Consider the following 23,491-nt stretch of genomic DNA (forward strand, 5'->3'; position numbering starts at 1 on the left):
TGTGTCATTATTATTTTTGAAATGGTTTTTCACGTTGCGCGGTGCTCTAAATCTTTTATTAAATTATTATCCTTTTAAATAACGTTTAAAAAAATAATAATTTATTAATGGTGGAGGCGCCGGGTAAAATCTCCCAAAATCGCAAGTTTTTATTTGACAAATTTCCTCGGTTTTTACCAGAGATTTGGGAATTAATAGATGGGGAGACATAGTCAAAAGTCTTAGAAACATATCTACGACTAGCTTGACAACTTTCGTCCTTGTTTGTTGCACGCATTCACTGGATACAATGTATACCTATCTCTCTCGCCAGGATGGAGAGTTTTTGATTGGCTAATTTTAAAACTTGACAACAGATTGACAACAATTGTAATGTGTGACAGTTCACAGCAAAATGAGTAATCCAACGTACTGGAACACAACAAGTTCTCTCAGCACCATAAAACTACCGACGTCCCATACGACAGACGGCAGAAAGTGAGTTCAAAGAGGAATTTTTGGCTCAAGACGCATTTGAACAAATTTGTGCGAGAATTGTGGCAACAGATTTTGTAATAAGCGTAGAATAGAAATGGTACAAATAAGGGCTAACTAGTGAAATAAAAATCAATGGAATATTACAAGTGGCATGTTTCTGAACTAATTCGTCGTCTGTGGAGAAATTGAGAAGCAAAATATGAAAATTAACCACAGACTACAAAGTGCAAAGAAAGTGAATTATTATGCGATTAGCAGATGATTTATAGTTGAAACGGAAGTCACCAAACATACGGAGAGGAAGAAAAACATGGATTTTGACGAAGAAAGAAAAGATCAAGATTCAATTGAAAGAAATATCCTAGTTAATAAAAATCCAAGGTGTATCTAACTAAATTGGTTGAATGGAGAAATGTTCAAAGTATTGAAGAAATATACATGACAGCAGTAAAAAATACATTAAAAAGGGACAAGTAGATTGTTGAGAACATCAAAAGAATATGAAGCTCAGAACTGGTTAACAAAATAATGGACAGCTCTGACGACAAGTAAGAACAGAAAGAAGAACACGCTAGGAAACCTGTGACATTGTAGCAAATAAGATTCTGTTTAAGATTTGGACAGAGGCAAAAAGGTTGACAATGAGTAGAAAGGAGTAAAAGAAGATCGTGGCAGACCGACAGAAGACTGTGCTTTTTTCTTACACTCGGACGAGGAGCAAAATCAAATTGATGTAAATAGTGGCAAATACATCTTAAAAGAGATTTTCTGCATTTTCTTCTTTAGAAGTCTGGGTCTAATGTAAAGTTTTCTATGTTCTTACAATTAATCTAGGCTGTTTGAATTAGCTTTTCCATTTTGCCAGGTTTCTGGTGTCAGACTAGAAGTGTTAGTCACACGTTGGTAATTTTGATTTTGTCATTAGTGTTTGACCTTAAACCTATTGAAAACTATGTTATGCACACTGAGAATTGTATCAATATCGTTTAATTGTGGAGCTATAAATGATCGGTTTTACCGCATTCATATTGTGGGAGTCTCCACTTGATGTAGAAGAACTTCGGCCTATTAAGGAATGAAAGTTTCAACATTAAAAGACAGGAAAACGAAATCAAACTAGTGATGAAAGAACCTTGTCACAAAATTTAGCAACATACAAGAGAAATAACGTCTAAAACCTTTAAATTCACAAAACTTTGCATTCAAAGTTCTTTACTGACATTAGCTATGACAATTTGGATTTGCCATTTGAAATTCGAGTAACAATCTACGTCATGATCTCTGATTGGTTCCATCCTGACGAGAGAGACAATACTGCATAAGCGTATCAGCGATAGGAATCAGTGCAATAGGTAGAGACGGAAATAAAAATTCTTGTTGCACATGTTTTGTGTAACGTATGTCCAAATTTCCATATGGTAACCGGATCTATTATTTTCCAAATCTCTGGTTTTTACCAAGAAAAAGCAGGAGAATCTCTCAGAAAATAAATCAAACTTTTTCTAACAAAAATTCGTTGAGAAACATGCAAAGAAAATCTGTCTTTAACGACCGTTTTTATGACACACATATTTCGATCTTGATGAACATGATTTTGCACTTTTTTTGTTCTTGCAAATCTTCTTGTGGAATTCCAAGTAATCTTACCATTCAAATTTTTAGTGCTAATTACATGTTGATGTTTAATTAACTTAAAAAACTTGATGGGTATGCAAAATGCGTACTTTTTGTGGTTCAAAGGATATTAAAATATAAGTTTCATACAAAAAATTTGCCAGACGTCCAGACGTGTGTTTATTACTGTTTGTTTTTTTGTGGAGCAAACATTTTAAATTTTTAAATGAAGTTTATTATTGAATAAATTTCACAGTTTTGACAAGCAATTGGCAATTTTAATCATTTAACAGCAAAATTTGTAGGTTTTTCCACTTCCACTTTAGACCTCCTTATAAACTGTGCCAATCTCCAACATTTAAGAACAACAAACTTTTTAGAAATTTTGATTTTTGGAACGAACCAAGAATTTTCAAAATTTGTTATTAAATTCCGTAACTTTGGTATTTTCAATCATAAAACTGTAAAACGTTGAGGTTTTACTACTTTTGACAAGCTTATCAAATGTAGTAATTGCCAAAATATTAGAATAAAAAATAGAATTTTTTGAAATTACAAATATTCGGACTTGTAATGTTGGCAGTTTTTATGCTATGGCAATGAAATTTGCAGAAATTACTATTTTAAATTTATTGAATGTCTGTCTCAAATCCTAATTTTTCATTTTCAAAATTTCATTTTCAAGACGAGCCAGAAATTTTGAATATTTTCCATTCGGACCTGTAAATTTAGTTGTTTGGAAGCTAAGACAATGAAATTTGCAGTGATTACTGTTTTTGAATTTTTGATTATTTGTCCGAAATCCCAAATTTTATAAGCAACAGGAACGGAATTGAGAATTTTTAATTTTCAAGGCAAGCCAGACAGAAATTTCAAATATTTTCCATTCGGGCCTGTACTGTTGGCAGTTTTAGTGCTATAGCAATGAAATTTTCGGAGATTACTGTTTTTATCTTATCGACTGTCTGTCCCAAATCCCAATTTTTTTAGACGACAAAGACGAATTTTAGAAATTTTCATTTTCAAGACGAGCCCAAAAATTTCCATTTTTTTTTCATTCGGACCTGTAATTTTGGTAGTTTTAATGCTAGAGCAATACAATTTTCAGAAATTACTACTTTTAACTTGTTAATTGTCTGTCTTAAATCCCAAACGTTTCGAACGACAGGATCGAATTTTCAATATTTTAATTTCCAGAACGAGCCAAAAATTTCGAATATTTTCCATTCAGACCTGTAATACTGATAGTTTTAATGTTATGGTAATAAAACTTGTAAAAATTCCTATTTATGGCTTGTTTATTGTCTGTTCCAAATTCCAATTTTTTTTGAGCTACAGGAGCGGATTTTAGAAATTTTCGTTTTCTAGACGAGCGAAATATTTCGAATGTTTTACATTCGGACCTATAATTTTGGTTGTTTTGACGCTACGGCAATAAAATTTGGAGAGATTACAATCTTCAACTTGTTGACTGTCTGCCCCAAATAAAAAAAATTAGAGCTACAGTAACGAATTTAAAAATTTTAATTTTTGAGACAAGCCAGACATTTCCAATATTTTTCAGTTTGTTAAATTATGAAGACTACAATCTGTGAAAAATTACAAATTTTAGAATTAAAAAATTGCATTATCATATTAAGTGACATTTCTATCGTTTTTGGCTAAATTTCAAACCTGGGTATTAATTTTAGAGCAACTTTTATTGGGAACAAACAAAAAAAAAATTTTATTTTGTTTAATTTTTTATGTCTGCAGACAGAATTCTTTAAAAATCTTTAAAAAGTCTTTTTTCACGTCTATGGAATGTTTACTTAAAACTCAAAAAATTAAAATTAAATCCAATAGAAACTTTCATATTTCCATCTCAAAAATAATAAAATTTTGTTCCAACATAAACGCAAATTAAAACAGGAAAAGTTGAAATTGTAAAAATTCAGAACCAAGAATTTCTTCAAAGACTCGTAAAACTGTAATATTCATTCTTACTGTTACCACAAAAACCTCTTTTGCCATAACTCATAAATATCTTCGTTCTCATTGCAAATATTTATATTGGATCCGTTTTGAGTAAAAGGCAATGAACCTAAGAATGAACAACAAAAATATTTTAACTCTAATTGCGGGATTAGAGGAATTATCTGGTTTTTTTTTTAGCTTTCTATGTCTGATTTATTTGCTGCTAAATTCTTTTCACGGCCTCCAGACAGTATGCAGCTAATTGTACTAAAAATAATTTGAATAAAAATCTCTAAACCTAAATTTGCATTATTTATAAAGTAATTTTTTTTTGTAATTTTTGTAAACATATATGAAAAAATGTAAGAAAAAATGACATTTCGCCACGTCTTACTTACTCTGCCGCTTCCTCTGCAGCTCACAATTTACGAACCTGAAACGAAAAAGAAATGTTAACATTTGCATGAGTCGACATTGCTTCAATACATAAAAGCTGCCTGTCTTATTGATTGTAACCTTTGTAAAGATAAACGTAGGCAATTACAAACGACAAAGTATTTCCTTCAAACACTCAACAGTCTTCCGTTAATGAAAAAGTAATCTAATTTATTGCAATCACCAACTTTCCATATAATCGTAGAAATAAACCTCGAAAAGAACAATTTCCTCTTGCTTCCCAGGCTTTCAAATGATTTTTCTTATTATTTCAAATGAAATCAGTGAGTCACAACCTCCTTGTGGGTGTGAAACCGTCGCATATTACCATTTATATTAGCACTCCACCCTATCATTAAACTCAAATCTTCACCATTGTCCGTCCCATCAATTCCAACCTTGATCTCAAGCAAAACCGTTACACAAAACGTGACCTTTTGGTCAGTTTTTCCCGCACGATTGCAACTTCTCATCTAATTCTTCGAGCAAACGATGTGATTGCTTGTATAGAAAAGTTCCAGACCACCACACGACAACCATTTAGCATGATCACGCCGAAGAAGTGGACTCACGCTACCACAACGAACCGGTGGCCACAAATCATGCTTTGCGTAGCCCATATCTTTTTCTAACACAAAAAAGGAATTCTAGTGGATAAAATCCGGGATGATTAGCGTGTTTTGTTCAAGTAGAAGGGAAAATCGACGTCTACAATTAGCAGGGAGATTTATCGTACAGGAAATGCCGCATGTGAAAAGCGGGGAAATGAAAATATTCCGTTGTTATCGTACCTAGGAGTTCACAACGGTTTTTTGCATGATATCGGGTTTGTACCCATTTCCTTTATATTTTATAGATAAATTGCATATTTTGCAAATTTACTTCATACTAAAAAAATAGAAAAATATGTACTGATAATTTTATTTTATCTTTCGTTTGTCTACACGTTAAACAAGGAAAATTTTAAAAATCTACAAAATTAACTAAAACACGATTTTTTAAACGGTTTTAAAACGAAAAATCTTTAAACAAAAATTCCTAATTGTTTCCTACGACTGGAATTTTCGAAAACGTGGTCATTTTCTTGCAAATTTCGTCTGTCTGAACAAAATATCGAGATTTTTTTCAGATATTTACAAGATTGACTTATATACGATTTTTTTATTGTGTCAATTGTGTCAAAACAAAAAATTCTTGAAATCTCAAAAAAAAAATTCTAATTTTCCCTAAAAGTTGTAATCTTCAAAAATTTGATGTTTTTCTTGTAGATTTTATCTATCGAAACGTAAAATCAAGAAATTATTCAAATATGCACAGAATAAACTATAATATGATTTTTTAATTGCTTCAAAAATTAAAAATGTTACAAATCTTAAACAAAAATTCCAAATTCTTCTTAAAAACTGTAATTTTAAAAATGTCGGTAGTTTCTTTTACTTTTTGTGTGTCTAGATGTAGAAACAGAACATTTTTTAAAAATCCACAGAATTAACTAAAATACGAAATTTTAAATTGCTCCAAAAATTAAAAATGCTTCAAATTTTAAACAAAAATTTTTAATTCTTTTCAAAAACAGTAATTTTTAAAAATGTCGGTATTTTCCTTTACATTTCGTTTGTTTAAATGCAAAAACAAAACATTAAAAAAAATCACAAATATAACTAAAATACGGAATTTTTAAATAGTCAAAAAAAAAAGAAATGCTCTTAATATTAAATAAAAATTTATAATTGTACCCAAAATCTGTAATTTTCTTGCAGATTTTGTCTGTATAAACGTAAAATCTAGATTTTTTTCAGATATTTACAAAATTGACTAAAATATGATTTTTTAAAATTCTGTCAAAACAGAAATATCTCGAAATTTCAAAGTATTAGATTCTAATTTTCCGTAAAAAGATGAAATCTTTGAAAATTTGATGATTTTCTTGGAGATTTCGTCTATCGAAAAATAAAATCGAGAAATTATTCAAATATCCACAGAATTAACAAAAATATGATTTTTTTAAATTGTTCCAAAAATTAAAAATGCTCTAAGTCTCAAATAAAAATTCCAATTTTGCCCAAAAATTGTATTTTTAAAAAATGTCAATACTTTTTCTTTTACTTTTCGTCTGTCTAAATGTAAAAATCAAACATTTTTTAAAAATCTACAAAATTAACTAAAATACGATTTTTTAAGTAACTCGAAAAACGAGAAATGCTCGAAATATCAAAATAAAAATCTTCCTCAAAAGTTATAATCTTTGAAAATTTGGTGATTTTCTTATAGATTTCGTCTATCAAAACATAAATTCAAGAAATTATTCAAATATCCACAGAATTAACTAAAATATGATTTTTTAAATTGCTTCAAAAATTAAAACTACACCAAATCTCAAACAAAAAGTCCAAATTCTTCACAAAAACTGTGATTTTAAAAAATGACAGAATTTTCTTTTACTTTTCGCCTGTCTAGACGCAGAAACGAAATATATTTTAAAAAGTCACAGAAATAACTAAAATGCTATTTTTTAAAGGGATGAAAAACGAGTAATGTTCAAAATCTTAAACAAAAATTCGTAATTGTTTTCCAAGGCTGGAATTTTATAAAATGTGTTCAATTTCTTGCAGATTTCGTCTATTAAAAAGTAAAATTGAGTTTTTGTAAAATTCTTCATTTGCGAAATGCGAAAAATTTAAAGACGCATATTTTTCAGCATGATGCATGAGCCCGTTCTCGTAAATTTAACTGCACATTTATCTCTATCTTAAATCACTTATAATTCGCCGGGAAATGATTTGTTTGTTGTAAAAACAACACGAGCCCGACTGCATAAATATAAAATATTTAGAAATGATTCGGATCATCTGTAATAGACGCGCGTCTATAATTATCCCTCGTTCTCCAGCAATTAGGTCACTGTCATCTAAGAATAACTCGACGTGCATTTGGCAGTGACAACTCCGAGACTTCATAAAGATAACTTTGCAAAGATATTTGTGTTTCCTTTGAGAAGTTAATTACAGCGTTCGCCGAACAAATGTTTCGTTTTGGGTTTTTGGACCCGAGCCCATCGTCTTTGTGAAAAGGTCGAGAGCACTTCCTAATTTTCTTAATGACTGCACGAAAAAATTCACGAGAGAATTTATTCGTATCGTTGGAGCCGAAAGAATTTATTTAACTAGCAAAAACTATTCAAAAAGTATGTTATTATGAGTAGAAATGAATAATAAAGTTTACGAGGCACTGAAGAAAGGTTACGACAGCGGTATGCACAAGACATTATCATTAAAGAGTAATGGTAGGTATCGCTTTGAGTTATGAAGAAAATTTTGAATTATAGCTGACTTTCCTGATTAGTTAAGTGCGGCTATCTAATTATCTCTCGCTCTTTTAAAGCGGAAAAATAGGAAAGTATCGCGAGTAGAAAGTGACGAAAAACCGACCAAGTCAAATTTATTAACTGCCAACAATCATAATTAACAGTCATTTGAAAGGAAAAAAAGTTAACGTTTATCGAGTTTTTAGATCAAATTGAAAACTAATCTTAAGAGCAAATTCATTGCGCTAAAGATAATTAAATGGACATTAATTACATGGATATTTCTCTTTTTATGCTGGTTTATATCTTGCCTTGTCACCATGTTATAAATATTTATTGCGTGTCTACTAGGAAAATTATTGTTTAATCATTTCTACAAACTGAAAGATTTCTGTATTTACACCACAATATTGCAAAAAAAGTGGATAAAAATGTATAAAGGCCCGAGCTTTCTTTTATAAATAGGAAAATTTAAAGTGAAATTTTGTATGACCAAAATTTTAAAGATATCGCAAGAATAATCCAATAAATCTAAGAATTTTCAACAACGTTTTATTAGAGTTCAAAAAATTTCTGCAAATAGCATCAGTTTACATTAAGATTAAGATAATGACCACTTTAATCAATTAGAAATTTTGTTTAAGATTTGGAGCATTTCTCGTTTTTCGAGAAAAGAAAAATTCTATTTAATTTAATTCTTTGGACATTTGCAAAATTCTCCGTTTTTACCTTTAAATAGACGAAATATACAATAAAATAGTCATATTTTTTCTAAAATTGTAGCTTTCAGAGAACAATAAAAATTTATATTTTGTGATTTACAGCATTCATTGTTGCAGCAATTTACAAAAATCATATTTTAGTTAATTCTGTGGATGCCTAAAAAAATGACAATTTAACATTTAGACAGACGAAACCTAAAAGAAAATTATTACTTTTTCTAAAATTTTTTATAGAAAATTAAACTTTTCTTTTAAGATTTCTAGGAATATTCCTTCTTTTGAAATATGTTAAAAAATCATATTTAAATTAATTTTATAGATATCTAAAAAAAATTCGATTTCACCTTAAGACGAACAAAATATACAGAAAAATTACCACATTTTTCAAAATTATAGCTATTGGAAACAATTAAAAATTTTTATTTGAGATTTAAAGCATTTCTCGTTTTTGGAGCTATTTAATAAATCGTATTTCACCTAATTCTGTGGATTTTTAAAAAATGTTTCGTTTTCTACGTTTAGAAAGACGAAGAGTAAAAAAAATTCCGACATTTTCTAAAATTACTGTTTTTGGGAAAAATTTGAAATTTTTATTTGCTTTGGAGCATTTCTCGTCTTTGGAGCTATTTAAAAAACATTTTTCAGTTAATTCTGTGAATATTTAAATAATTTTTCGATTTTTACTTTTAGATAGATAAAGTCTACAAGAAAATCTTTGAATTTTCCAAGATTACAAGTTTTAGAAAAAATTAGAAATTTTTATTTTGAGATTTTGAACATTTCTCGTTTTTGAAACTACTTAAAAAATCGTATTTTAGTTAATTCTGTAAATTTTTTAAAAATGTTTAATTTTTACATTTAGACATACAAAAAGTAAAAGAAAAAGTATTGACATTTTCTAAAAATACAGTTTTTGGGCAAAATTTGAAATTATTATTTGAGATTTAAAGCATTTTTAATTTATGGAGCAATTTAAAAAAATCATATTTTTGTTAATAGGTGGATATTTAAATTTCTCGATTTTATTTTTCGATAGACGAAATCTACAAAAAAATCACCAAATTTTCAGAGATTTCATTTTTTTACGGAAAATTAGAAAATAATACTTTGAAATTCAGAAAAAATTGCGTTTTGGAATAATTTAAAAAAATCACATTTAAGTTAATTTTGTAGATATTTAAAAAGTTGCTTAATGTTACGTGTAGACAGACAAAATCTGCAGGAAAATGACCACATTTCCCAAGATTACAGCTATTGATACCAATTAGAAATTTTTGTTTGAGATTTTAAGCATTTCTCGTTTTTGGAGTTATTTAAAAAATCGTATTTTAGTTAATTTTGTAGATTTTCGGAAAGTGTTTTGTTTTTACGTTTAGACAGACGAAAAGTAAAACAAAATACCCACATTTTCAAAATTTACAGTTTTTAGGAAGAATTTAGAATTTTTGATTGAGATTGAGAACATTTTAATTTTTGGAGCAATTTAAAAAATCATATTTTAATTAATTCTCAGAATATCAGGAATATTCCTCAATTTTACGTTTAGACAGACGAAAATTTAAGCATTTCTCGTTCTTGGAACAATTTGAATCAAATCAGGCTGTTTTAATTCGCGTTATAAATCTCTAAATTCAGAAATAATAGCTTTTCTAGTAATTTAATTGTGCAACACCGCTACCAAATGTTAAAATAATTCCGGTAGAATAACCGCTGACTCATTGCCTAAAACGTAATTTTAAATTGTTTTATAACCGCCACAAAATCATAATTTTCCATCGAATCTCACTTCTTGAAAAGTCCTCCTTTGCAATTAGGAAGTGAAGTAGCAGCAACAATCCGCCCTCGTCTAAATAAAGCTCGTCCTACGTCCACATCTCCTTTATTGTGACACTGATAATTTATAATGAGCTTAGGTGAGTGGGCTTTCGACATGCGCAATAAACTTGGACGACTTTCCTAACTTTTGTTGTCTTTTTGCTCATAAATCAAAGTGGTGCTGTAATGTTTGAAATAAAATTAATGCGGCTTTGATGGCGGGGGTGCTGGTACTTGGTGGCAACGTTCGATTTAGATAAATTACATTTATCTTGGCCGCCGTCCAAATACGCGGAACAAAAAACGAAGAAATCGAGAATAATTTTTTTCCTACATTATCTGGACGAAATGTGACATAAAACACCTACGGAGATATAAAACAGAGTTGAAACGCCTATTAAAAGCTGACAGACGAGACGGACAGAAATAGAAAAAATCGGCCGGATTTTGAACACGATCGGTTTTTGCAAATTGAGAGAAATTACTGAATTATACGGAGGAACAAAAACGTAATTCGAAATTAATTTATAACTGTCAGGTTGTTTATTGAAATTAGTTTAATATGCTAATTAGTGACGTCTGGGACATGGAGCTTCAGGTTTCCAAACCGGAAATAAGGAGCGCAAAAAGTGTGTACTGGATACTCTGACTTTAAAAAATTTATAAAAATCGGATTTTAGAATCTTGAGTGGTCGCACAAGAGTATCTAATTTCGCTCATTATTCTTCGGTTTTTGACAATAAAATGTATTTTAGGGAAATATTAGGTTACAGATTTGTTCATTTTTATTCTCAGCTTTTGTATTTTGTTCAGAACAAAATTATGAAATAATTTTTAAATTCTTCATATTTTGACCTATTGAAAAATTTTTATTTACTAATTAGTTCCATAACTTTTGTAGTTTTAAGAATAGAGAAATAAACTTTGGAAACATTGTTACTTTAGACACGCTTATTATGTGTACCAAGTTATAAAATCTTACAACAAAAAATAGAAATAAAAAAACGGACATAAACAAAAATTATTATACATCAAAGAACAAGTATACAAGTAATTTATTTATTTAAGATAATTTATGGACTTTCAAAATTTAATTTTATTGGTGGCGCGATCTATTAGTAGACTCGAAAACTGCAAGTGACGTTTTACGTCTCTCCAGCAAATGCCGCCTGAGCTGCAGGCTGTGGCGTTTTCTGGGACTAATAAAAAATTGTATTAAATTCTGTCGAATCTTACTTACTCTACGACTTAGTGACATCGTTTCTTAGATTTCAGAGTACCAACCTAAAAAAAATGAAATTAATTATTATCTGTTTTAACTGATAAACTTTTGTAATTTTTTTCACCAATTTTGTATCTTTGGTGGTTTTATTAAATGTGTTCAATTAAAAATAGAAGAATAAAAAGAAGAGAGACATTATGTTCCGACTAAACTCAAAAATCTAAAATTTCTTAAATTTAATTTTTCAAAAATAGATATACAAGAAATCGATCTACGATTTCGAGAATAACTGATTTGTCGTCGTGAATAATTTGCTCTTACACTCTAATGTAATACTAGATTTTATCCAAGGCCTCTGTTGGTGGCAATTAAGGCATTAAAAAATTGAGAGAAGTGACTGCAGTGACAAATTTTTGGCATTTAGAAAGCTTTTCCTTGCGTTGTTGTAATGAAAATTTCGCATAATTTTCTGTATGGTCTCTAGAGAGTAATAGAGTACTTTATCTGTCTCAAATGAGTGAATAAAGACCACTTTATTAGTGCGTTTTGGCTAAAAAAGTTTTATTTGTGTTCTCAGAGTTGAGTTATTACGCCCTAAATTTAAAGATTAATTTGTATACAACATATTTTGTTATGTTTAACGTCCCTAAATTACTACATTATTATTCTAAATTTAAAGTTATTACCACACGAATTTATGGATTCATAAATTTTATTAATAAACTCAAGACTTCTGTATTTGGGCCAATTATTTTTTCCTTGCTTAATTGAAGATCGAGATTGTTGCAACTTTCATCTCCACAGCATCATAAACAAATCATTTCGAAATAGCCGGCACACTTGTATCTAATTAAACATTGAGAATTATTTGAAATACTTTTTTGCACCAGATTACAACTGCTAGAGAAATTATCTAACGGTACACCTCGCCTGTATTTATAGCCTATTAGCCAAATCCATCACGATTTTTTTAATTAAAAATTTGCTCGATAACTGGCAATCGAGATTATTCCTATCGATAAAACCAGTCTAGAAATCCCAGGAGGTATTTAATTACTATTTACACACACCAAATACCTACAGGGTACCCGTAACTATAGACCAATTAAAAAATCCGAACATCTCAATTCCATTTTCCCATAGTTCTTAATGCAAATTACCGAAACTTTAGCCCATCAATCCACGTTATTGCAACAATAAAACGCGATAAATTTCCATTTGAGAAAATTATTGTGATGACCACGTCTCTGCCTGCTATTCATGAATTCCTCCACGTCCTCTCCTCTCTCATGTTTCTTAATTTGGACACGCAAAAATTTTTTAATTGCTCCCAAAACATGTAGTCTCACGATTTTCACACCTCGATGGATGGAGAGATAAAGCGATCCAGTTGAATTTACATTTCTAACCAAGCATCGGTTTCTTTTGTACTTTCTTTTGGCCTAAATTTTAGGGCTTCGGAGTATAAAGTTCAAGGTAATGAAGTGGTTTAACGGATTTCTCTCCGGATTTTTTACAAACCGCAATAATTGGAAATTACAGAGGAAAGAAGTGACATGCTTTTTGTGCACCGTTAGCTATTGTACTTGTAATCTGAATGTTCTGGCGGAGAAAAAATGTCTTCAGGAACAAACGGGTGACAGTTGCGAGGAGGAAATTTGCTGGTTGGACAATGGTGCCAGTCAAAGATGAACTGTAAATATTTTGTGTAAATAGAAGTTTATGATGGGCTCAGGAATGCTGTGGCGTAATGCGCCCGGAATTTTACTCTTCGGTGTAGAAAAAAGTGTTTCTTTATATTCCGACACTGTTTACTGATGTCACTTTAGCTGACTAGTACTTTAATAGTACAACAAACAAATTAAGTCATTACATTACAGGGGGAAAACGAGGTCCACAAAAAAAGTGAGATCCATCAATTTACGAGGGCCACCTATTAAAGTATTATTTTATTTATATTATTTTGTGCAAAATATCCAATCAGCACGTGTTATGCACTATTCTTTCTCGTCGACAAGACAAGACCGAAATTACAGAGAAACTGAAGGAAGATAAGTCATGACAAAAAAATTAAAACCGACAAAGAAAAAAAAAGCTCCGGGCAATTATACCAACATTCTCAGAAATTTGTAATAAATGAGACTATAAATTATCCTTTCATCATCGTTTCAGTAGTTTGAATGTGAAAATTATGGTTTCTCTTTTTGCCAAGAGCTCTCCAGTTCCGTTCTTCACATAATAAAATCGATAATTGTTTTTAAATATTTACCAGCAATACCATTAAAAATTTTCACATCTTTTGAATAATGCTAATGAACAAATAGAACTCGAAAATTCCTTCACGAACTCCCGAGATAACAATAGCAAAGTTGAAGAGACTGCAGTACCGTTATTAAAACTATTATTCTTAAAAAAGAAACAGAATAATAGCCAGAAGCGTCCAGAGGGTTAAAAAATTGCAATCAATTAAATTCCGAATAATTAACACACTTCCGAGAAGAATCATAATCAAACAAACGATGCTATAATCACACCGAGACTAAATTACATTTTTATGACCTGTAGCGTCTGCTAAATAAATAATTAATTTTTCAGAATTACAATTATCGTAATTAAACTCTGCATTACTTGTTTTTAATTCGATAATTGCTCGCCACGATCAGCTATAATTTACTCTAAGTTGCAATAAATAAGCCTGAGAATCTTAAAATGCAAATAGTGAAATCACACCATGTAATTTCATTTAATTGTCAAAATAAAACTTACTCCTGCTCTCAATTTAGTACCGGAAGTGCCTTATGTTTTGAAGGAAACACTTCCACGTGGAGTTTAAAGGCCTGTTTTACTCCAACAGATCCGGACTCAAAAATATTCTTGAAGTTTGTTTTTTTTGAGTTTTAATGTACGAAATTTTATTTTCTACAGTTTTTAGTTGGCGTATGGCAATAAAATTTGCAGCGTTTTCTATTTTCGACTTGTTAATTGTCTGTTTCAAATCCCAAATTTTTTGAGTTACAAAAGCAAATTTTAAAAAATTTCGTTTTTAAGACGAGCCAAATATTTCGAATATTTTTCATTCCGATCTATAATTTTAGTAATTTTGATGTTATGGTAATAAAATTTGTAGAAATTACTACTTTTAGTTTGTTAATTATCTGTCTTAAATTTCAAATTTTTTAAACAGCAGAGACGGATTTTAGAAATTTTTGATTTCCAAGACGAGCCAGAAATTTCGAATATTTTCCATTCGGACCAGTAATTTTAATAGTTTCGTTGCTAGGACAATAAAATTTGAAGAAATTACTACTTCTGACCTATTGACTGTCTGTTTTAAATTTCAATTTTTTTGAGTAACAGGGAAGGATTTTAGAAGTTTTTATTGTTACGACAAATCAAAAATTTCGAATAGTTCTCATTCCAACCTGTAATTTTATTAATTTTGATGTTATGGTAATGAAATTTGCAGAGATTACTATTTTTAGTTTGTTGATTGTCTGTCCCAAATTCCAACTTTTTTGAACAGCAGGAACAAGTTTTAGAAATTTGTATTTTTTAGACGAGGCAAAAATTTCGAATATTTTCCATTCGGACCTGTAATGTTGGTAGTTTGGATGCAATTGCAATGAAAATTTTAGCGATTACTATTTTTGACTTTTTAATTGTATGTTTCAAATCTCAAATTTTTTGAACAACAGGGACAAATTTTAGAAATTTTCATTTTCAAGACGAGCCAGAAATTTCGAAAATTTTCCATTCGAACCTGTAATATTGGCAGATTTAATGCTATTGCAATGAAATTTGCAGAGATTATTATTTTTAACTTATGGACTGTTTGTTCAAAATCCCAAATTTTTTGAGCAACAGAGACGGATTTTAGAAATTTTTATTTTCAAGATGAGCTAAAAATTTCAAATATTTTCTATTCGGAGCTGTAATTTTGGTAGTTTTGATGCTATGGCAACAAAATTTGGAAAAGTTACTATTTTTAACGTGTAGACTGTTTGTCCAAAATCCCAAATTTGAGCAACAGGAACGGATTTTAGAATTTTTTATTGTCAAGACGAGCCAAAAATTTCTTGATGAGTTCTTAGTTTGCTTATAAAAAAAAAATTAGAGCGTGAAAAACTTACTTTCTCGGCGACTTCTATAGTTGAATGTTAAGTTTATTCAATTACCTTTCAACAATGTATGATGAAGTTTCATGATATTGCAAGTTGTTAAGTAAAACTCGAATAGAATTTCGTCCAAAATTTGCGGCCTAGTATAATTATCGTTATTATTGTAACGGACGGTAAAAGGTGTACCATCTGGAGGATTGCAAAATCAGATATAATTACAAAGCTCTATTTTTCTAAAGGTGACGTCAGACTCTTAAACAATTATAAATCACTCTGTGATCGTATCTTTAAGACCACCTATATCAGCGTTGGAATTTATAGGTCTTTCAATTAGCACAGACCGATTAATCATGCCCGTTTTTAAATATTTAGTTTTTTGTTATAGGTGCTCTGTTAATTGTTGTATTTTATTATAATTAAGTTGTATTTGCATATTTACTTCGAGTCTAATTAACTTGTCAACATTTTACCATTGTTCACTCCCAACTCCCACTGGACACCAGCAACCAGAACGACAATATCTAATTATGTGAACACATAATTTATTAGCTTCCTCTGGACTCTGTTTTATGTCTGTTATATTTTTACATTTAATCACAGCAAACTATAAATGCGCGAGTTGGAACACGAAACGAACTTTTTACTGAAAAACCGCTTTGGCTCGCTGAAGCATGTCATTGTTAACAGAGGAGATAAAGAAGTCATCCGAATCGAATGAATTTAATAGCTCCCATTACGTTTTAGCTAATTTAAATGGAACTGGAGCTTATACCAAATTTGTACTACAGAATTAATTATGCAAATCGCATTTGGTACGTCTCACTCAATTTGTTTGTCCAACACGAAACATTCTCGTTTGCAATTTGATACAGGCAACGAAAAAAAGTATAAAAGCCTGTTCAAGATTTATCATTATTGCTTTGACGAACACTACAATAAATCAAGATTAGAATTGCTCCAAGACGGACACAAAAACTAGTTCGAGATGAATAAATTTCTTTTCATTTCATAACTCCAAAGATACATTATGAGAAGTTTTCCCGGACTTTCCTCCGGAGCCAACCTGTAATTATCGAACTTCATAATTACACCCGATTAAGTTGCATTGATGACAGGGATAATATCGCGGAGAGAATTAATGGAAATTGAAGGAGGCCCCGGGCCTGATCTATTGGCAGTCCATCAAAAACGAAATTTTCTGAATACACCTCGCAGGAATGCTGTTCAGCAGGATTGGGATTATGACGTTTTGGCTAATTTAATTCGTGTTAATTCCGATAAGTGCGCCTTCGAGAATATGCAAATATTATTTCTTCATCGTGGTGGATGGTAAGGCAGTGGCGTACTGTGCGGAAATAACAAAAACTCCGCCTCGAAGCGACAAACGCGCGTTTTCTAAGTATGATAGAGGAAGTGACCTGAGTTTCCATCAATCTCCTGTGCCAGAAGGTAAAGGAATGGAGCAGTAATTAGTAAATCAGAATTGTAGAAAAGTCGGACGAAGACGTGGGGGAATTGCCCGGTAACTGTACTGAATATTCACGATCACGGAGAGGAGATTTTTAAATGGGAGATTTGCTTCCAAGTTTACCTTCAGGGAGAGCGTTTATGTCAGCGTCAATAATTTACGTGATGCTCAAATCAAAAACGCAAAGTAAACAGTTTTGCGAGATTTTTGCCGAAGGAACTTGTAGGCTTTGGAATTTTAAATAGGTTGGTAGCTCTGACAGATTCAGGTTATACCAAAATGGCGTGATGACAGGATGGTCGCTTCACATTCGAAAGCCTGCTTCAGGACGATTACAAAATTTTCCTAGAAATTAATTTTTATTAAATTGTTGATTTTGGAATTAAATATATTTACAAAATTCTCTTCGTTTTTAATCCCCGAGTTTGTTTTTAAATGGAAAATCGATGGATTTCCAATTTCTAAAAATGTTTACATTTTACTTTTATTCGGCGCTTTAACTCCAGATTCTCTAATTTTTTTCCATTTGCAGGATCCTTAAAGATTTGAAATTTGAAAGATCTTTTGAGACTGAAATTTTTGAAAAATCATTGAAATTAATAAAAATAAAAAACAACACAAAGAAGTTACAATTTTCAGTTTTAGAACCAACAAAAATTTTTCATTACATTTTTCAGTTTCGTAACTTTGATAATTTGTAGGCCACAATAATGAAGTTTAAACACGGTGCTCCTTTAAGTACGTTCAATTATTTGTAATAAGTTACAAAATTTTAAAACAAGTCCCACAAATTTTAGAATTTTTTGTTTCTAGGACTAACCAAAAAGTTCCATCATTTTCTATTATATTTCGTAACTTCTGTAGTTTTATCACTTAAGTATTGAAATTAAGAGGAATTACTACTTCCAACATGTTTATTATTTAAACCAAATTTCAAAAAATTTGAACAACAAAAACGGCACTTAAAATTTTTTTTTCGGGACAAACAAATACATACCCAATTTTTTTATTCCATAACTGTTTTATTTTTTTCTGTTTTAACAGTAAAATAATAAACTTTGTAAACATTACTATTTTCGAAACTTTGATTATCTGTGCCAAATGACAAAAATTTAGAACACAAAAAAATTAGTTTTAAAAATTTGGAATTTTAGGAGCGACATTTTTTTATGTCCTAAAATGTTCGGTAACTTTGGTAATTTGAAACCCACAACAACGAAATTTAAAGACGCTGCTTCTTCAAGTGCGTTTATTATTTGTGATAAGTTACAAAATTTTAGTACAAGTCCCACAGATTTTAGAAATTTTCGTTTCTAGGACTAACAAAAAAATTCCATCATTTTCTATTATATTTCGTAACTTCTGTAGTTTTATCGCTAAAATAATGAAAATCAGAGAAGTTACTACTTTCAACATGTTTATTATTTATACCAAATTTCAAAAAATTTTAACAACAAAAACGGCACTTAAAAATTTTTCTTTTTGCGACAAACAAATATATCATTTTTATATTAACTGTCTTAATTTTTTCTGTTTTACCAGTAAAATAATAAACTTTCTAGCATTACTACTTTCAAAACGTTAATTATCTGTGTCAAATAACAAAATTTTAGAACACAAAAAGTGGTTTTAAAAATTTGGATTTTAGAAGCGACAATTTTTCTTTTATTTTCCAAAAAGTTTGGTAGTTTTAATATTCGTGACAAGTTACAAAATTATAGTGCAAATCGCAACAATTTTAAAAATTTGTGTTTTTAAGACTACATAACAAAAAAAAATTCATACTTTCCTATTAAATTCCGTAACTTCGGTAGTTTTATCGTTAAAATAATAAAATTTAGAGTTACTAATTCCGACGTGGTTATTAATTCGACATAATTACAAACTTTTCGAACGACAAAGATTGTCAAAATGACGTGTTGACAGGATGTTTTCTTCAAATTTTTTCATTCAAAAGTGATGTCTGTTTGAATTATGAATATTGAAATTCTAAATTTGAAAAATTCTCTTCGTTTCAAGATTTCTCGTATTTTAGAGTTTTTTAATAAAAAATCGATAGATTTCCAAGTTTTAGCTCCAGATTTTGATTTTTTTCTCATAGGTATGTCATCCTCTGAGAAATGAGTCGGTTTTCCGTTCATTTCCTGCCGAAACAAAATCCGTTGGGCTCCGAATATAGCGCTTTTTTTTGGCAGAATAGTTGTTCTTTGATCTGTCATCCCGCGTCTATTTTAACACGACGTTGCCGAAGGCGCTGCAAATAAAACAAAACCTCTAAATCGTCGTACATGTGTTAATGTCGGTTAATACCAGCTTGTCAATAGCAGTGTCAACAATCAACATCCTATATTTATACGTTAATCGACAACAAACACTCGAGAATTTCTTCAGTATCACAAAACATTTCTATTACAAGTTCGAAGCTTCCATTCCGTGTCATCACAACCGAATTAACAGACTCATTTAAAAGCACCTTGTATGTCTTTATCGCCGTTTTTGTTCAAACAGATGGTTTTTGCAATTAAACCCAAGATGGTTTGACCGTCTATCAACTGACAATAGTGCCAAACTGGAGGATCGGTCACTTTCACAGCTCCAGTTTCTTTGTCTAATGGTGCCACTCGTTCATCAAACGCTAATAACAGGTGTTGGAGAGCAAAAGGACGAAATGGGGACAAATAGATCAAAGAACAACAAAAAGATGGAATGCAGGATGTAATCAAGAGGATTCAGTTATTACAGCCTACGTGAAGTGTCATTTAATATCACACGACGCGTGGAGCATTCTCTCTTATTTTACATAAAATTTATTAGTACCGAGTATTGACTTTCTTAAGGTCGTCATCCTGATTTCTATTGGCTGTGCTATAATTGAGGTTAAAAGCCAAATTGAATTGCGATAGCTTCGTGACAGAAATTTATAAAGATTATTGCGAAGCTGTTTTTTAACTATTTGTTTTAGAAAAAATGAATTAGATTATCCCGGTGGACTTAAAAAGGAAACTTGCCTTCTTTAGTACTTAAATTTAATTGGTCTCGTCGAGTTTTTTTTTCTATTACTACATTCACTGTAGAGAATGCGAAAATTACCGTTTATTATTGTATTCAAATTCATTTTCATCCATGTTGGTGTAATTAGAGGTTTGGACTAGGTGGTACCGTTAGCAGATTTTTCTGCTTGTGTTGTTATTGATCAAAATGACCTTTCGGTTTGTTTAAACAAAAACAGGTTTAATTATTTTTTAGCCAATAAAAAAAAAATGTATCAAAAATTAAGAAAATCAAAAAGTATTTTTAAGGAGCGTTTTTTTTGGTCAAAATTTTTTAAATTTACCCAAAATAATAAGTTAGTCATTAGTACGATAAAACTACCGAACTTGTTCTAAAATTTTGTAATTTATCACAGATAATAAATGTACTAACTAAATGTAAATATCTGTTTTTAAATTTCATTGTTGTGGTCTTAAAACTACCAAAGTTAGAAAATAACGATAATTTTTTGTGGATTTTAAGACTGAGAATTGTAAATGCTTCTTTGACTTTTATTAATTTCGATTTTTTGTAAAAGTTCGAGATTCTCTATTAATAAAAAATTGTTCTTTAAGGATTTTGCGTTAAAAAAATTGAAGAAAAACCTGAACATTCGAAAAAACCGAAAGAATCATAAAATATGTAAATCTGAAAAATATAATATCAAACTTTTTTTATAATACAGGGTCGGCAACACTTGTGTCCACCCCCAAAATCGTCTTTTATTTTAAAGTTACAATTTTGAAAATTTGCATACGCTCATAGTTGACAAAGCTCTAGAAGCTGACGCAAAAATTTGTTTTTTATCACGGTTTGGTTGGCGTCGCGACGCCTAAGAAGTATAATTTTTCGCGATTTTTGAGTTTTTGTGGAAATATTCGCGAATTCAATGTTCTTTCAACATAACTGTGATGCAAATATCTGAGTTTTTATTTTAAATCTAATGTAAATTGTGTTTAAAATTTGCGAAAAAAACGCTGTTTTATCAAGTTAGTTTTCAAAATTATGACATCGCAGCGGCAAACTACGTTTGCACCAAAATTTCACAAGTCACTTCATTCACTCTTTTAAAGGTTAATTTTGATTAACACGGGCATGTTACACTTTATGGACACCAGAAATCGTTAATTAAGATCGACAAAGCGACAATTTCATCAAGTAAGACTTTTGTTACAATCTAAAGCGAGCCAAAAGATAGAATTCATTTGTGACACAAGATGCTGGCAGATGGGTGTAAACGTAGTTCCCAACTTTGACATAATGAAATTGGAAACTAACTTGATAAAACAGCATTTTTTTCTCAAATTTTGAAGGCAATTTGCCTTGAATCTAAAATAACAACTTGTAACGAAAATAGTGTCAATGCGCTCCGCCCCACCCTCTGCCTAGGCACCACCGTCGCCTTCTCGGACATAACGGCCAAAGACCCCACTCCACCACCCTCACGATTCATTGGTCCAGCTCAGCGCTGTATTGTAACGGTCACCCGCAACCCTCTATAAGATGCACCGCCACCAACAACGAGCACTTGTTTCTTGATCTTTCAATAAGACTTTTCTTTGAGAGCGGTGCACCGGCAGCGGTCCCAATCCCAAAAGAACAAGCGAGAAAGACTCCTGCGGAGACAGAGCACCGGCTAGCGGTCCTGACCCCAAAGGCAATTTACTGTAATAATTATATTCCTTGTAAATAAAGACATTTAAAACTTAACAGAGTTTAGTTGTTAAAACTGACGCCCAACGTAGCGGCCCGAATCCCGCCAAGAGATTTCAATATTGCGCCCACGACGCCGATTACAGTTCGAAGAAGTCTTCGCTTGAACCCCGACATGGCACTGCAGATGTCGAATGAGCAGTTTCAGCAACTGATCGACCACCTGCGAAGAGCGACTCCACAAGCACCTGAAGCACCGCAGGTCCAGGTGTCCAAGCATTTTAGCCAGTGCTCGGCACGCTTCGACGGTACCAGAAACGCCGCGGTTGTCGATGAATTCATCATCGCTTCGACTCTCTACAAAAAGGTGGAGAAGATCGCCGATGCAGATGCCATCGAAACGCTACCACTGCTTCTCAGGGGAGAAGCTCTGCAGTGGTGGAACGGCGTAAAGGCAAACGCCACAACCTGGGAGGAAACCGTAAAGCTAATACGGGGTGCCTTCGCACCAACGGTTCCGAATCATCGCCTCTTCGTCGATATCTTCAACCAACCCCAACCAGATGACATGACAACAGATAGATACGTCACCATCCAGCGGGAGAAGATGTCCAGAATGTCTAGAGAGTTGGATGAAGAATGGCAGATAGACATTCTTTATGGCCTCCTCCGTCACAAAATTCGTGACCGTGTCACGCGCACCAGCGTTACGAGCTTTGCTGATCTCCTAAACAAAGCTCGCGCTGTTGAAGACGGCGAACAAGAAAGGAAGGGAAGTAAGAAGACGGTAGTCGAACCTGCAGGCCACAAAAAGACTGAACACGGTACTCGCGCTTCCAGACCGAAATGCGACTACTGTCGATGTTTCGGTCATCAAGAGCAAGAATGCCGTAAGAAAAAGCGAGAAATGCCACCTTCATCGAGCTCCACCCCACAGAACCCGGCTGAGGGAATTAAATGTTACGGTTGCAATCGTCCTGGGGTGTTCCGACGCAACTGTCCTAACTGCAACCCCAAGCCAACATCAAATGGGCCGAGTACAGAACCCATGGCATTCTGTGCCGTGGAAGCGACCACACTGATACCACGGTCGCGTCCAGCGATCCAAGTCAACATCGCCGGCTCAGAGGGAACCGGTTACCTAGATACCGCCGCCTGCAACAGTGTAGCCAGCGCGTCACTGTACCACCACCTGCTGAAAACGGGGCACACGGCCAAGACAGAACCCGTGCTAGCTACCCTCGCTGATGGTACAACTCGGCACCTGGTGGTTCCTTCTATAACCACTAACGTCGCGGTCATGGGCAGGATTGTGAAAACCACTTTCATAGTCCTGTCAACCAACAACAACACACGTACTCTGCTGGGAGCAGACTTCTTGGAAGACGCCCAGGTGGTCCCTGACCTGTGTGGCAAATATTTCTACTTCCGGGATCGTCCCGATCGGCGCCATCCGTTTGTAGATATGGACAAACATAAGACGCCCACGAAAGAACAGGTCCAAGCGGTGTTCCAAGAAATGAATTTGGACGCAATGATCGAACCCATGGAAGATGATGACATCTACGAAGGGTATGGTCCGGCACCACCTGTCCCACAGATACAACAGACCGGTATTATTACTCCACACGGGGTATGGAACGTGTATCAAGCTCGGCACGCAGATCAATTTATGTG

General features: G+C 32.1%; 1 protein-coding gene across 2 annotated transcripts in view; it reads right to left on the reverse strand.

The window, feature by feature from the left end:
- Nucleotides 1-23,491, reverse strand: part of dgo (ankyrin repeat domain containing protein 6 diego) — a 61,766-nt gene that overhangs the window by 23,862 nt on the left and 14,413 nt on the right. The window contains exon 2 of one of the 2 annotated variants that reach the window (XM_088041518.1): nt 4,446-4,480. The exons of the other annotated variant lie outside the window; for it this stretch is intronic. The gene's annotated coding sequence lies outside the window, so the exon portion shown is untranslated. The remainder of the gene's footprint in view (nt 1-4,445; nt 4,481-23,491) is intronic. 2 annotated transcript variants of the gene reach the window in all.

Source organism: Gnatocerus cornutus, chromosome 7 (assembly GCF_029298725.1).
Source record: "Gnatocerus cornutus isolate USDA-ARS CGAHR chromosome 7, icGnaCorn1.1, whole genome shotgun sequence".
NCBI classification, from domain to species: Eukaryota; Metazoa; Arthropoda; class Insecta; order Coleoptera; family Tenebrionidae; genus Gnatocerus; species Gnatocerus cornutus.